Raw genomic sequence first — 17,437 nt, forward strand, 5'->3', positions numbered from 1 at the left:
ATCAGAAGTTGTAAGTCTAGACATAAAACTAATAGTGTTACAAACGCAGACTGAATGCTATCGTCTGAGGTATTATTTCTAGTATAAACATCATCATTTTTTTTTTTTAAGTTTTCCTTACGTGAAGAAGACATTAACTTTAAAATGTTCATTTTAAGGTATATCAACAAAAGTTTACTTTTAAAGCTTTCCAGATTCATTTTGAAAACGCTTTGCCATATAAGGCTTTTGTTTAAATTTAATTTAAATTTACATTCTACTGACCGTTCCAAGGTGTTACCTAACAATCCTTGATAAAAATACCTATATTTTTATAAATAGTATTTATGCATTGTGCTGTTTGTGGAGTTTTGTGATGTTCTTCCATGTTTCTAGTTTGTGATTTTTTTTGTTTTTGTGTTCTATGTCTTTGACGTTTACCCAGTGCCATAAAACCGGGTTTATAATTTGCTATTGAGTTTGTTTCTGTAGTTTTGTACATAAGTATTTTAATAATACATTACCGTTAAGCTAGCTTTTCGCATAGCAGAACAATACTGATTTCAAGTATTGTATTGACTTAAGTAGGTAGCAAATTAAGCTGCCTCTTTGAATCACAAAAATCCATCTTTGTCTGTCCACATTCAGTATTACACCATGTAGGTTTCGTTTTTGCTATATTTAGCAATCGCACGTTTATTTTATTGTTGTCATACACTAATCAACATCTATATCAAAACTTTTCAGATACCCCCTTTCTAGCAGTGCAATCGGTTTGTTGGATGTTTATTCATTTTGAGTATTGAACAGTAAACTAATAGTATAAGTTTATGTTTATCCTTCTCTCGCATCCAATACCGCTTAATTAATTTTTTGAGGTCATATAAAGATCCGGAGGGAGCTGTAAATACGCATTTATATTAAACATGGTTAAAAGTATTGGTTATAATTCGACTTTTATTTGGCAAGTAGTGCAACAATGTCAACGTTTTTTAAACAGGATCTAGGGTGTGTAGACGGGGTGAGTCCATCTTTTGATAAACAATCATATGTTCAGAATACAATTGTAATGAATATAAATAATGTATTTTTAAATTAAGTCGTCATTTGTTCACAACGTATTTGTAACTGGGTGCTCTTTAGAATATTTATATATTTATAAATCGATGACACCAATACAGTTTTCTTTCCAAATCTATGTTTGTTTTAAAAAAAAGAGTCCAATAACATGGTAGAAAGGTGGATAGGATAACAGCCGTGAGCTGTTAATGTGTAACATTTTAATTAACATACTATTTTTGACATTCACAATGATTCCATCAGTTTTCACATTTTAAAAAACAAAAACGCCCTTTTAAGTTCGTTCACTTTATTTAACTTGATGTTTCGCTATGCATTGCTAAACAACTACAATTTTCTACAGACAAAATAAAATGCAAAAATACTTGTCTGATGTATTGAAATATACGTTACGTTGTGAAATTGTATAGTAAACGCTTCATTTAAATTATCATTTGTAATGATACAAGCTTCGATATTGAATTCAGGCGGAAGAATATATCTTATTTGGAAAAGAAGTTTAACAGTGGACAGTAAATAAACTTTGGACATGTGTGCAAAGTTGCTGTTCATTAAAAACATTTGGCTGACATGGATAAACAAAAGGACTGTAGGACAGAGTAAAAAATAGTTGATTTCTTTCATTCATTAATCAACCACTTAGCTGAAATTTAATAAAGATTTAAATTATGCAATGTTTCTATAATCTTTTTAAATTAATTAATACAAATAAAAGTGTACTTAATTATCCTAGGTTTTGACACTACACTAGTACATTTCATTTTATAGTGGTTACCAAATTCTTTAAATAATTTCCTTGGTCCACGAATAAAATGATTACAAACATCCCGATGTCTTGTTCGGTGCAAAAGTAAAGAAAAATTTAAAAAAGGAAGCCATATTAGTCATACCCAAACTATTTAAGAAAGAAAACGTTTGCTTCCTTGACAATGATATCGGACCGGTGCCAATCCGAAATCCGTTCACAATCTACTACTGTTAATAGTTTACAGCCTTAAACATGACAATGCACTGTTTTATTGACGAATCCATACTCTTAACAAAAAATTCCGTCGAATCTAAATATACCGTTTTCTTTCATGCTTTTCGATGAAATATGGAGTTTTATCAGTGAATAACAGTGAATATATCAATTTTCGGAACTAATTTTAAAATCCACTGTAGTTACTTCCCCTTGATCAAAACAGAACACTTTACTTTTAAAACAGAAAATGTTTGCAAATAAAATATTCGAAATTTAAAGAAATGTTACGTTAATTTAAATAAAAATACATTTGGAAAATAATAACGGACCGTTTTGCAAAAAATGTTATTCCGTTTTTGTTAAAAGTTTTTTATCTTGAAGCTCAATGTTCGGAACGTTTGCTTTCATACCAGAATGTAATATCATCGTTCAAATGTGTTTGAACTGTTTGTCGTTGTAATACGTAATACGAACTTCCCGGAAAATTCACACAACAATTTACAGAATTAGTGATTTTTTAACCCCGCCCACGCCTTAAAAGTTGTTAACAGACTAGGGTGGTCCTCATCATTACCTTGAAATTGACCTGTCTTCAAGCAAAACAAATTACCAAAGAACTCTTTCTCAACAAACCGGAAATAGAAAATTGACAGCTATAATTTTGCATGAGGTCGCGGCGTAAATAACACCCTTTTCAAAAAAGGGTGTAATTAAGAAAACAAATTAAAATTCTATAAAACCCGGAAAATAAGCATAAAAGAGACAGAAAACTCGTGATCATAGATAAACTATATTTTCACTCGTGGCTTCATCACTCAAGAACATATCGTTTTCAATGACACTCATGAAATAAAATACGATCGTACACTGAAATAAACAAATATCCTCAGTTTATATCTTCTATTGTTTTTGCTACGAGTAACTTCAAGTTTCGTATTTCACAGCGACCGCATTCGCTCATCCAACAGTGACATCAATCAAAGAAGCAAGCATCGATTTCCCGTTATTTGATTGGTAAATAATAGACGCCAGCAATTATTCAGACAAATGCGGAAACAAAAAAGGAGTTTAGAGATTTTAGTTTGACAAATTTAAATCCAAGAATCAATATTTTGCTATATCTAAACGTGATGCTTTTTTACGCTACATAGATTATTTACTTCCATTGAAATACGTTGAACGATCTGCCACTCATTTAAAGAGAACTGACAGATGGGGTTAGTGATTCAAAGCCGTATTCTACAAAAGAAAATTGTTTCATTTTTCTGACACATACAAATATTATATTTTACCTCTTATACTTTTATACGACTCCGGGTTTTTACCGTTAAGACACAGCTTAATTTACAAAATTATTTTCTTATTTTTTCATTCTTATACATTTTTAAAACAAATATATTACAGCCACAACATTATTTAAACCCTAAGGTATTTAAGGTTAAGTAACATTGTCCAAATTCAAGGGTAGTTAATAAAACTACATTCACCTATAAGAACAGATTTTATTGTGACCTGGCGAGTTTTTTTTCAATCAATGCCGTAAAGTTTATATGGATAAATTTCATGTATAAATATTTCTCAGACTTCTATGCATTAAGATTGGAACCAATGATTAGAAAAGAATTTAATGTCCACAAGAGTAGATCGCATTGTTAAAATGTATAATCAAACTGGATTTCTGAAAAAGAAGAAATAGTCCAAGTTTCTAGTGCTGTCTAGTCCACATCATTAGCCTGAATCCGTATCAGCGAACGATTATATAAAAAAATCGCTTTGTACTTTAGTATACATTCTAATTACTTGTAAGTCATTTTCCTGGCCTCTGCAGATGGTAAAGACCTCATCAAGGTGTATTTACTCTATAGTGTCAAAGAACGGAAAACGGAATGTGGAAGTTTATTCACTCACAGTGGCAGTATGGTATATGTATTAATGACGGATTACAAGTTTAACAATTTTAGGGCTTGATTGCAAATTACGTATGCAAACATCTCAATGAATTCCATAATGAAGTTTATTATCGACCTTAAATTATATTGATTATTTGGAAGTTATACTGAATTCTAAAAAGTGTTTATATGCCCGGTCCAACTAAGATTGCTTAACGCAATGGGGGCAAAACGTTAAGGCCAAGAGCCTATTAATTGATTACTAGTTGATGAAAAAATAGTTCTCATTGCAATACGCTAAGTGTCAAAACAACTCAACATACACTCAAAACTACGCCTAGAGTAACATGAGATTGTAAATAATGAGATTAATATTTTCAGTTAACGTTTTACTGTTAATCAAAGGCTACATATGATTTCCTCTCGTGCATAAAATACTTAAACAGTTACTTTGTTATATTAACTTGTACGAGACTGACAGCATAGTTATTTTTTTGGTCATACGTGTTAAACACGCACCAGTATTTATAATATTTTGACTTCAGTATATCCATAACGGAATAACACGCTTCTTACTCGTTCGTACGTCTAGCAAATAGGAATAGCTGCTTTCTTGACACAACATTTTAGCCATGCAGTTAAAACAGATTGAAACAAACACCTTGGTCACGTTTTCAGTACAGTTTATGATTCTTACCGTTGGAATTGCTTTGAATGACATTGGAGCTGTTCGTGTTATACTGAAAGGATAACAAATTAATTAATTAATTCTTGAAAAGTACTCCTTCGGAACTGAATATTATTCGAAAACTAAAAATACAAGTCTGTGTTCAATAACAGCAATGAAACAGCAACTTTAATCAGATAAATCATATTTTTATATTTTATACAATAAATTTCCTGCTTCGCCATTTTCATGATTCATTAAAAACGCTGACTATGCGTGGGCTCAAATGATATACCACCAGCTACTTACTTATAATAGCAACATAAACATAAATCGATAATAATGACCGTGCCAGCCAAGACATTGGGGTTGTTTTTGTCTTAAAACATATATTGGTTTTCCAACTGGCATTTTTTCCAAACAAACGATACCTATCTAAGCCTATCAGTGATTAATGTTTCAGAGATTATTGAGTAACATTGTTATATTGATATATTTTATATTACACACATTTAATATAATATAGCCCTTTTGTGGGATTCTTCTGGAATACGGCCACCAAAGCTTATGATTTTATGCTGCCTTGACGATTTTTGAGTTTCGTCTGTGCATTCAGTACTATACTATCTAACTGTATGTCTATGTGACTGTGGATCAACCAGACAAGAACGTTGCTGCTCCTCATGATAGTTTCATATGTTCGCTAATATAAACAATAAAATGCATGCATTTATTTTAAATAGTGTAAATCGATTTTATGTTTTGTTTTATTTTAAAACTGATTTAGAGCCGGCTCTGGGAAACACTCCAATTTCTAGTAAAGACATTGGACATTTTCTGCACGTAACTTCACGGAATAAAACTCACAGAAATGCATAAACATTGAAAATACCTATTCGCATTTATTGAACTACAATCGTATTCGTAGTCAGACAGTTTCCTGAAATTTGCGCAAGAAATCATTACAATAGATGTGAATTGCATTTCGTTATATTACCATAACTGTGCACAGTGTAACTGAAATGGATGGATGTCAGCTGAATCCCATAGGAAAACAGAATTTTTGAATCCAAATTGAGATATTAGCCTTAGTGATAAGGTCGTAATCTGTTAGAGCTTTTTTTAATCAAAATGTCTTTACCATGTACTGAAAAGATATACTCTGGTAACATAGTTGTCCTTCTTAAAGAATCCTACTTTCTAACATCCAGCATCAGGTAGGTATGTTGATAATTAACACAGTTTTATGATTCATTTGTTTTATGGCGGTGTGTGTCTCTTTTAGTGTCGGTTCGCTGATGATCCTTATACTGTGAACAGATAGAGCAGCTAAAAAGGTTGATGTCGGAAAAAAACAATCTCATTTTTTTCTGCATTTATGACCCATGGTTGGTTGGGTTCCAGCGAAACAATAACACAACATCTCTCACTACATATTCGTCTCGAGCATCCACGAAATTTGAAAAATATATGTATTTTATTGTCAGCAAAGATTATAATCATCTTTATCGAACTTATTATTCATCGTTGCAACCAAAGCTTAATAATCTATTATCAAAATAAAAATGAGAACCTGATGCTACTACCCTATGTACGTCTACAGGTGGGACATAACTTCAACCACACAACTCCGGGGTCCGTACAGAGAGTTTTAAACATTTAACATTGCATAAACAAATACCACTTAGCGTTATCTTTACCATGCTACAATTAATTATGACTAATTGGTAGGTTCCGGTTCCAGTGTGAATATGTAAACACGACAACTTTTTTTTACCAAATGTAAACTACTTGGAAATAACGCTTTTGGAGCGAAACCGTATCATATAAAAGTGTAAGGAGATATTTAATAATGTGCGCTTAGTGTCTGGTAAAAAAACGGGTTGATATTCAAGACATTTTTGATATTAAATGTGAATCATAAGTTTTTCTTTGTTCTCAAAGTGAAAATATAAAGAGAACCACGGACGAGTTTTCGTTCCGCTCTACTGAACGCGCTGATAGCCTTAAATAAATTGCTTGCCGATTAGTGACCTCCACACCAGTTATTGACTCGATAATTTTTTATTGAAAAAGGCGATATAATTGTACACGGCTGAGTGCACGCGTTATTCTTAATACGTTAATACAGTAATTCACAAATAATGAAACACATTATTAAAAGCTTACACTATGCATTCAACCAAGAAAACTGACCAAAAACGAATAAGATCATCCACGGGAAGTGAATTATCCGAGGTTGAAATGGCGTAAGTTGGTACTCTGGTCAAAAACATTAAAAATGCAGGTAGTGCAAAAAAGAAAGACAAACAAACCAAGAAAAAAACAAAAATCATAAGCGAAGAAGAAACAGACGCATGTACTTCATACACACAAATAGAAAATAAATTAGATGACATAAACCAAAAATTGAACAACATGCTCACAAAAAATGACCACTCAGTCATTCAAAACATAATCATGGATACTTGAGATGAAATAAAGGACATTTTGCTAAAATCTGTGGTACACAGGGTTGAGATCTTAGAAAGTGAGCTACATGAAAAAATAGTCAAAAAACAATAGCCTAACGAAGGAGCTTGACAAACAAAAAAGGAAAATGATGAAATTAAAAAACAATCAGAAATTATTCAAATGGAACTTTATAAACAAAACGAAAAGTTAATTGAGGAGGTCAATGACATTGAACAATACAGCCGACGTAATAATACACGCATAACGGGCGATATCAAGGACTCCAGCGGCCAGACCTCACATGAAACAGCACAGCAAGTTCTAGAATTATTTAGAACAAGCATGGACATAGACATTGCAATGGGCAAAATAGATGTGGCGCATCAACTAGGAAAATACGATGAGAAGAAAAACCGCCCCATAATTGTCAAATTCGTGTGCAGAGAGGTTAAAAGTCTGGTAATGAGGAGGGCAAAACTATTTTAAAACTCGCGCAAGCATGTATTTATAAACGATGATTTGAACAAATTGAACAATTGTGTACTGTCTTCCTTGCGCATCAAAGACAAGAGTAAAGTTGAAAAATGCTGGTCGTTCGAAGGCCGCATTTTTGCAAAATTCTGTGATAAAGAACGAGCAAGAACATACAATTAAAATATGCTGATTTCCAGACATGGTTAAACCTTGCATGGCAAATCCAAAGGAAGCAGGCACAGACGTGGCTGGCAGAAAAGACGACTAACTTTCATTATAGACTAAGAATAAAGCAGACGGATAAACTTGTTTACATGTATATTTTTGCACTCGTACTATTTTATAAAACTGAATTAAGCCTTACTGTATATACATGTATTTACTTGTTCTATTACTACCATATGTTGCTTTATAAAATAGTGTTCCCATACACGATTAAAACTCAATTGGGATATATGTACTGAAACAACATATTATGAATCTTATAAAGGATTCCCATATTGAAGCACTTTTGCACACTTATTCTTGTCTTTGGTATGTTTATTTGAATACTCACTTTTGTAAAAAATATTAATATATACAAAAAAGTTTGTCATTTAATTTTTAATCAATACCACGTAACAGCAAACTTTTAAATACCAACTTAGAACATTTATTTGTTTAATAAAAATAACACTACTTACTGTGTTTCACTAAAAATATAAAATCAATATATATATATTCTTTTATTTTGCAAAAATTATATAAAAAAATGATCAAATTGCTGATTTATTACAAAACATGTATTAGTATGATTGACGTATAGTACTACATATGTTTTATACGATTCTTGTAAGACCGCTTTTGTAGTTAAATGAACATAAGTTAGAATATAGTGCTATAAATGTTGTTTGGTAACTTACGATAACCATTTTGTCAACATATAGTCGAGACTTACGCATATAATGTAAATAATTTACTTATAGTATTATATTGTACAAACTTTGTGTATAACCCCACTTTTAGATTTGTAACACTATAGCACACTCTCACTGTAAACATATTCTTTAACAATCATATATCATAACATTGTGGTCACATATGTGACTTTATTGAAATGGTTTATTTAAACGATAGCACATCTAAACCGTTTCGTTTTCTTTGTGTTTAGATATAACCTAATTGCTTAATGCCTGCAAATGCTGCTGTTTGTATATTATGTCACTATATTGTTAACATTATATACTATGGTTCTATATGTTTCGTTTTCGATCTAGATCCAAGTATAAAAAAATGATTCTTTAAAAGTTAAAAGCATACAATAACCACACAGAATTATAACTCGCCTATGTGAAAACTTATTAATTGCAAGAGTATAAAATGTATTAGCGGGAGTATTCTATCTAGATAAGTTACTATAGAAACTATAGAAAATTTACTTTGAGTCAAGGTGCAAAATGTTGACAAATTCAAAATTTTCAGACTTTGTTGTTGTTGTTTTTTACTTCTTTTAATGTATTAATAGGTGATATTTTTGCATAATGTAGACACTACCTTAAAACCAATGTATGACGATTTGATGCTACTATTATTCCTTGTACCATGTATACTTTATCCATTTATAACTGTATGTCAAAATATAATCACCAAATTTTATCCACTTGATAGGATGACTAAATACTTGAATCAAAATGTTAAAAAATACAACAGTATCTTTTTTATGAAGACCGGAATGATACTAGAAATCGTTACGAAATTATGTGAATCTGTTTGGCATATTTTCTGTGTATAGTATCATTATAGTATTTAACACTTCTTGATTTGGGAAATTGAAGCGTGGAAACATGTGTAATGCAATCACAAATCCAATTTATAGGTTTCGCTAAAAAAAGCGTTTGTTTTTCTGGTATTCTACATAAGTATATTTTCTTATCACAGTCGAATATGGCACCAGCTTTGTCACATGTGAACTTTTTGTGTACATGTGTTCTAGTAGAAGAGTTGAAAAGTGTATCTCATTATCATATCAAGGTTGATTACCAGATCAGTCGATTTCATAGTCTAATTGTTTTTTATAAAAAATGCACTATACATGCCCATTTTTATTTGTACTTTTAATGTAAAGGGGTTAGGGGAAACCAAAAAACGTAATCACATATTTAACTGGCTTCGAAACAATAACCATGATATCTTCTTTCTTCAAGAAGTACACTGTAAAACGTCGGAATATAAGAAATTGAAACTAGAATGGGGATCTGATGCATATTTTAATGGTAACAGCTCAAATAGTGCCGGTATATGTATATTGTTATAAAGAATAACAACTTTAAAATTATAAAACATAATGAGATCATAACGGGTCGACTACAATGTTTAAATATTGAAATAGAAGAAAGAAATATTATGCTAATAAATATATATGGCCCAAATACAGATGAGTTTTTTTTAATATTTAGAACAATTTATCGCGGAAAATGATGAAAAAACAATAATTGTCGGTGGTGATTTTAATATAGTACTAAATGAAGAATATAATAAGCGAAACGGACAGAAAAAAACACATAAAAAAGGACGGAGGGACAAAATAAATAATTGTATTCAAAACTATAATTTAGTAGATATATGGAGGATTAAACATCCAATTAAAACAATTTATGTGGCACTCAAATAATAAACCCCCAATTTTTTGTAGACTTGATTACTTTCTGGTTTCGACCAATATATCGAACAGTATATCGGAGTGTAAAATATCCACTGGCACTGGCAGATCGGATCATTTAATCGTAACAATCGTAAGATAGATCCGTCTAAACATCAACGAGGTCCAGGATATTTCAAACTTAACAATTCTGTTTTACTAGAGGCTGAATACCAAGCAAAAATTAAAAAGGCCATTAAAGATACAGCTGAAATTAATAATCATACAAATCCAAACACTTTGTGGGAAATTATTAAAGGTGCCATTAGAAATGTTACCATTCAATATTGCACATATAAAAAGAAAGATAGAATCAAGACAGAACAAAAACTAACAGAAGAAATTATCAATATAGAAATACAATTCGCCAATAATCCTAGCAATAATTTAGAGAATATATTAAAGGACAAAAACAATCACTAGAAGACATAACAAAACAGCAAGTTCAAGGCTATTTTCTTAGATCTAAATCAGAATTTATAGAAGGCATGGAAAAAAACTCAAAATATTTCGCTAATCTTGAGAAAAAGAAAAAAGAGCAAAAAAACATAACTAGATTAACTGTCAACAAAGTCGAAATAACTGAACCCAACAATATACTCAACGAAACTAAACTGTTCTATAATAACCTTTATAAAAAACAACAACTAAACGAATCTAAAGGTGACTTCTTTAAGCAAAATACCAATAAACTAAATAATGTACAAAAAGAATCATGTGAAGGAAAGCTAACAGAAAATGAATGTGCTGAAGCTTTATTAGCAATGAATAATAACAAAAGTCCGGGTTCTGACGGTTTAACGACAGAGTTCTATAAACTATTTTGGATTGATATTAAGTTGTTTCTTTTAAATTCCTTAAATTATTCATATACAAATGGGAGTCTTACACAATTACAAAAGCAAGGAATAATAAATTTAATACCAAAAAAGATAAAGACTCCTCCTCATTAAATAATTGGCATACTTTATCCTTATTAAATATAGGTTATAAGATTGCCACAAAATCTATTGCCAATAGAATGAAACTGGTTATTTAAAGTGTAATTCATAACTCTCAAACAGGTTTCATGAAAGGCAGATATATTGGGGAAAATATCCGACTAATATATGATATTTTAGATCATTTAGAAAATACTAATAACCCGGGCCTTCTACTGTTTGCAGACTTTAAAAAAGCTTTGATAGTATTGACCATGAATTCATGTTTAAACCTCTAGAATATTTTAATTTCGGTAACTCTTTCAATAAATGGATAAAATTGTTTTATTACGATATGCAGGCTTGTATAACTAACAACGGTCATTTATCAGATTTCTTTACGATAGAATGCGGTGTATGGCAAGGTTGTCCCCTATCCCCTTATCTATTTATAATATGTATAGAAATGCTTTCCATAGCAATAAAAAACAATTCTAAGATAAAGGGAATAATCAAAGATAATAAAAAATTTAGAAACACTTTATTCGCGGATGATGCAACTTTTTTTGTTAATGGTACTGAAGCTTCTATTTACGCCCTTCTTAACACAATTAACGATTTTAGCAATAGTTCAGGTTTAAAATTGAATATGAATAAGTCTGTAGTATTAAGGCTGGTTCACTACGCTTCACTGATATTATTTTTTGCAAAATGAAGCAATTTAAGTGGACATCGGATCAAGCGACAACGTTAGGCATTGTATTTACAAATGATAGAAACAAACGCATAGAATTAAACTACAAATGTAAAATTGAAAAAAAAAATCAACATTGAATAGATGGAAAAAAACATGGTTTAAAATTGATTGGTAAAATAACGATTATTAAAACGTTTGCAGTTCCAAAAATTGTGTTTCCATTAACGGTACTTGAAATCCCACCAGACATTGTAAAACACCTTTACTGTTTTTATGGGATGGAAAGCCAGAAAAGATAGCAAGAAACATATAACACAGGATTATAAAAATGGTGGATTAAAAATGATCGATTTTAATATGTTGATATCAACAATAAAAACAAGCTGGATTAAAAGACTTGACGATTCCAACAATGGTAGTTGAAAAGTACCGTATCTAAAGGAAATAAATAAACTTTGTGGTAAAATTTTACTTGAGGGAAATTTTTCACCGAAATATATCCTACCTGATATACAGAATAAATTTCTAAAAAGATATACTTACAAGTTGGACAAGATTAAATTTTACTAAGGAAATAGAACATATTCCAACGCAATTTGGTATAATGAATATATCAACACATGTAAACGCCTACTCTTTTAAAAAGAATGGTATTTACATGGAGTCATATACATACACCACTTACTTAATAACACGACAAAACAAATTTGAGTTGACTTCTTCTTCAACATTATATACCTTATATTCAATACAAAAACATCGCAGACAATATCCTCCTGTTGATAGCCGGATCTCTGAGGAAAATATTTCCTGAATAAGTTCAATGAATTCACTGTTTTTCAGTCTGGAATCACATTGAAAACTGAACTTATTAACGAAAATCAAAACACCTCCCTTTGCGGGCAACAAGAAATAAATTTGCATGCGACTTAAGCCAGTGTAAGAATCTAGGGAGGATGATCATCATAAGCAAACATCCACCATCAAATCCTTGACACTACCTGTCAACTGCAAAGTAATGTCTGAGATAGAAATCTCAGAATTGATGAAGCGGTTAAATGTTTGTCTAGACGTCAGTTCAACAGAAACGAGTTGAGTTATGTGAGTTATGTGTCACATGCGTACTAAATATTAAGGCTACTCAATTTTTAATTTTATTACTCATTATATAAAGGTTTTAAAATTGTACCGTGTAATACAAAATGCACATTTTTACAACTGAATTACACAAACGATTAGCTAATATTAGCTCACTTACATCACGTTCAAATAAACATAAGCTTTTGATTTTCCATACACTAAATGAGCGACACACTACGTCACAATACAAACAATGACTGATTACATTTAAATATTAAGTTGTGTGGCCACCACCTGGAAACGGTCAGCAAAATCGACGTTTTTAACTCCCACGAATAGGTTGCTTTATAATTAAAAAAAATATCTTTAAACTTATCATAAACTTTTAACAAAGTTATGTGCTGTCTTTATTTCCTGACATTTTACATTTCCATTCTTTAAGAATTACACTGAAGAAAAACATTGCGTGAGTATTATTTATGTCATTTTATAGACGAGCATTTTTTCTAAAACTGTCTTTTAATATGCTGATTTTGCTTAACTAAATAAAAATAAGAGCACGCGAAACAAAAGTTGCCTTGTATTTATTACGTTTATCTTTGGTGACATCTACGGCAAAGGAAAAGTAACATATTTTTTACGACACAGTCTCATTTCATTATATTGCTGTTACGAGCACTTATATTCGAAACGATTTTTTGTATGATACAATATCTACCTTACATATGTGTAATACTCAAAACACATTTCTTGAACCTTTCAACGTATCACCATAACTTAGCTAGTTAATCTAGCACTTCAAAATGTAATAATATTATTTCAGTACGATTTGCTTCGTTACGTTTTAAGCATTGAGCGTTGCATCTCGTTTTATTTGGCAGAACTTTTAGGAATAAGGTTTTTAGTTGAGGAAGACATATCGTTAACCGTTAACATACATTTTCAAACACTGTAACACCATCAATCATTAATATTGGCATTAAGATAAGTGCGATGCAAGGACTAACTTATGGTTAAAAATAACCAAGAGACCGACATACCGTTCCACAAAATGAACTTATATCGAATTCCTAATAATCTGCATTTTTAAGAGGACATCAAAAGTTAGTTGACAAAACAATACAAAGAGGATTTTTTATGAACATATCTCGTGAGAATTTGTACCTTTGCGAGCAGTGGCATTTGTCCATCATATGTTAATCTGAAGAGAATTCAAAATATTTGATATCATAATCTAGGAAGTTAGAATCAATATGACCACAAAAGTTATTTTACTGATGCAGTTTTTTATTTTCTAATAGAGCGGATCGGAAAAGAATAGTGGGAAGAAATATTTCAATCAAGGGTACGTGCACAAGTAAATAGAATGCCTTGTATAATTTGATTGTGGTGGCCGTTTTTTTCTGTATAATCAAACGTCTTTTCAAACCTGAAATGAAGAAATCCAAGAAATTTAAACGCCAATTACAATGGCTGTGAGTTGTAACTTGAGTTATAAATTGGCAAAACCGTCCATGCGTAAGAGTATTAGTCTGACATGCGTCGAGGAGATTGTCTTTAGGTGTGCATAATCATCACATAAAAATATATCAGATATCGTCAGCCAATCTCATGAAACAGACTGTTATGTTTTGGTGTTAATGAAGCTTTTGTGTCAAACTCAACGGAATGCCAGTTATTTGTTTCATGATTGCTTAACAGAAACAACGTGTTTTAGGTGCTTTATAAAATTGTTCTTTTAAACATATGTATGGCAGTTAATAAGGGAATAATTGGTTAAAACATAACAATTTTATGAATGTTCAACTAAACGCGAAGAATCTTTGTAAAAGCAAGACATGTTAATTAAAACAAAACAGAAAGCTGTGCATTAAATGAAGCTGGAGGTCATGGACGCTTTGAATTAAACCGTGCATTATAGAATTGAATGTCATATTATTTAAACGACAATTATTTTTCGGCGAAAATAACGAACAGGACGACCCGTTTTACCCGCGTTATTAATATGCCGATCGCAACAAATCATTGCATTTTCTCAATTTGGATGCATTGCAGAAATGCCGTCACAGAAAAATACGAATGCAATATGCTTCCTTTGTATCGCTATACCGTATTAGCTTAGGGTATATGCAGGTGTATGGTATAAACGAGCGATAACACACTCATAACATTTCAAAGACAAACATGCATTTGACCAAGTTGTCAAATTTAAGTAGTAAAATATATAACCAAAATTGTTATGTGATATTGGATAAATCAAGAACCCTGCTACAGAGTTAATATAAAAAAAATCAATCATGTAGGAGTTCCAAGCTCTTAGTCGCTATTAGACATGCTGCGGAATAAAACATTGGTATCTGTTAGAAGATGAGAAATATTATGTCTTGTACTTGCTAGAACTTGCTAGAATATGCCTCGTTTTTCCGGGTTTAGAATTTAAGGTGTGTATTTCGCAAGATTTCGACCTAGAATTGTATACTTGTAGTCATATTTCATTCAAACTAGATTAAGACTTTCATAAAAAAAATACAATAGCAAATAAATTCTATTTTTGGCACGTGCTCTTTTATTAAAATGAGTATATTGAATTCATTGATTATGAACTATACAGATATATGTTTATGAAAAACGAAATAGTGCGATACAGATGAAACCGTAAGCATGCGTTCGTAATGTTTCCCTAAAGAGATATATTTGAGTTTGTCGAAAGAAATGAGTGGTTATAAAATCATGCTCGAACCGCTTTCATACATGAAACGAAAATTAACCAGAAACCTATCTTGTGTAAATTTTGTAACATTCAAGTGTTAAAATTGTCTTATTTATAATCATTCTTGAAACACTTTTGAATCGTTTGAATCAAGTATTGTTCCTTTTGATATTTTATTTACCTTGTCCATTTCCAAAATAACTCGCTAGAGATCCTATATCCACCAATATCTTGATACCTTATAAGCACAGAATCACTATCTTTTGCTGCCATTTCATTCATTGTAGGTCTTATTTTATTTTCTGTGTTTAAGTATTATCTATTTATTCTATCATGATCATGATAATTCCTATTTGAAAATGATAGATTTGAAATATATAAGAATTGAGAAAGTACACGGGATGAGTAAATATGTTTAGTATTTTAAGGTTGAGAACGATTTTCTACACCAATTTATATCGTGTATTTCAAGACATTCAGGCTAATTTTAATAATACGGTGATGTTTTGTGCAGGGGAGGGATTACTGAAACTGTCAAACTAACAGCATGCGTATCTGTGCTATGATTTATTTGATTAGAGACCAAGCACGGATAAATCCACGTAAATATATACAAAATAAACAAGGAACGGTAGTTTATTAGTAAACAAAGAATCGCTCCATTCCGATCCAAGGGTTATAGTGATCTAGTGGTATAGCAGTCCGTCTGTCAACAAACAAGTCGTTTGTTCTAATCCAAGCATGATAACTTTCTTTTTGCTTCTCTTACGGAACACCAATATTAGTTTCTTCAACATGTTCCAGCTTAAGTCTTCACAGACATGCTTAAATAAACGAGTATAGCACTACAAAAATGTCATGCGCAGCAGTACACAAATATCAAGTTCATTAACACATGATGTGTCAGGGTAATATATCGAGAAACATTTTCAGCAGCTTCGCATGATTTAAAAGATAAGGTTAGCTTTTATATAGTAGCAATCAATACACCAAAGATAATCCATATTCTGTATTGACCAATTGAAAACATTCGTTAAAACAAAGCTAAAAGGTGGTCAGTGGTAGGCGTGTGTTGCATATCTGTTCAAATTGTTCTTTTCACCAGATGATTTTAAAACATGACCTAAATGTACTGTACAACTAGGCGAGAAATTTTGCATTTGTCACTTCCCAAACGGCACGTCATTGATGACTCATTAAAACAGTGGAAACCGTAGCTCTATTGCTGCTACAGGTAGCCTTTACAAAAGGGGTTATCAGAGCAGCTTTTCGAGAATTCAGAATCAACGTGGGCAAATAATCAACCAGAGGATAAATCAACTGACAAACAGGCATATTATTTTTCAATTACCAAAAATCACGAAACAAAATGTAAACATGCACCAACTTCATCAGAGGTTACACTGAAAGAGGTACACGCATGCACATGCAGAATCGAGCCTCGTTTAAAGAAACGCAACAGGACGAAGCTCGAATGATTGAGATTGAACTTATGTCTGAAGAAATCAATATGAATCATTCTTTGTTACAGTTCTCGTGTATGGTTTCATAAAAAAAGAAATTTAAAATGTAAATAGCAGCAGGACATCCGTTTGGTTGATTTGAAACAAATAAGGTTTAACTTGGTTTAGTTTAAACATATTTATTTTGCAACAATGGTGACAACATTATATCACTCTCGTTAGCACGACAGCACACGTGATTATCGTCTTGTGTTGATGGAGAAATCAGAGTACCCGGAGAAAAAATATCTTGATGAATTGTGTAATTCGGTTATAACGATACTTTTCAAAAACATTATGCACAGTATTTTACAGCGAATGTATTGTTCCTTTATCTTCTCGTG

The 17,437-nt window shown here is 31.4% G+C and overlaps 1 pseudogene; it reads left to right on the plus strand.

Annotated features, from left to right (window-relative positions):
• The first annotated feature begins 6,997 nt into the window (after positions 1-6,997).
• Positions 6,998-7,687, plus strand: LOC128210648 (uncharacterized; annotated as a pseudogene).
• Positions 7,688-17,437: the final 9,750 nt, after the last annotated feature.

The sequence above is a fragment of the Mya arenaria genome, chromosome 12, assembly GCF_026914265.1.
Source record: "Mya arenaria isolate MELC-2E11 chromosome 12, ASM2691426v1".
NCBI lineage: Eukaryota > Metazoa > Mollusca > Bivalvia > Myida > Myidae > Mya > Mya arenaria.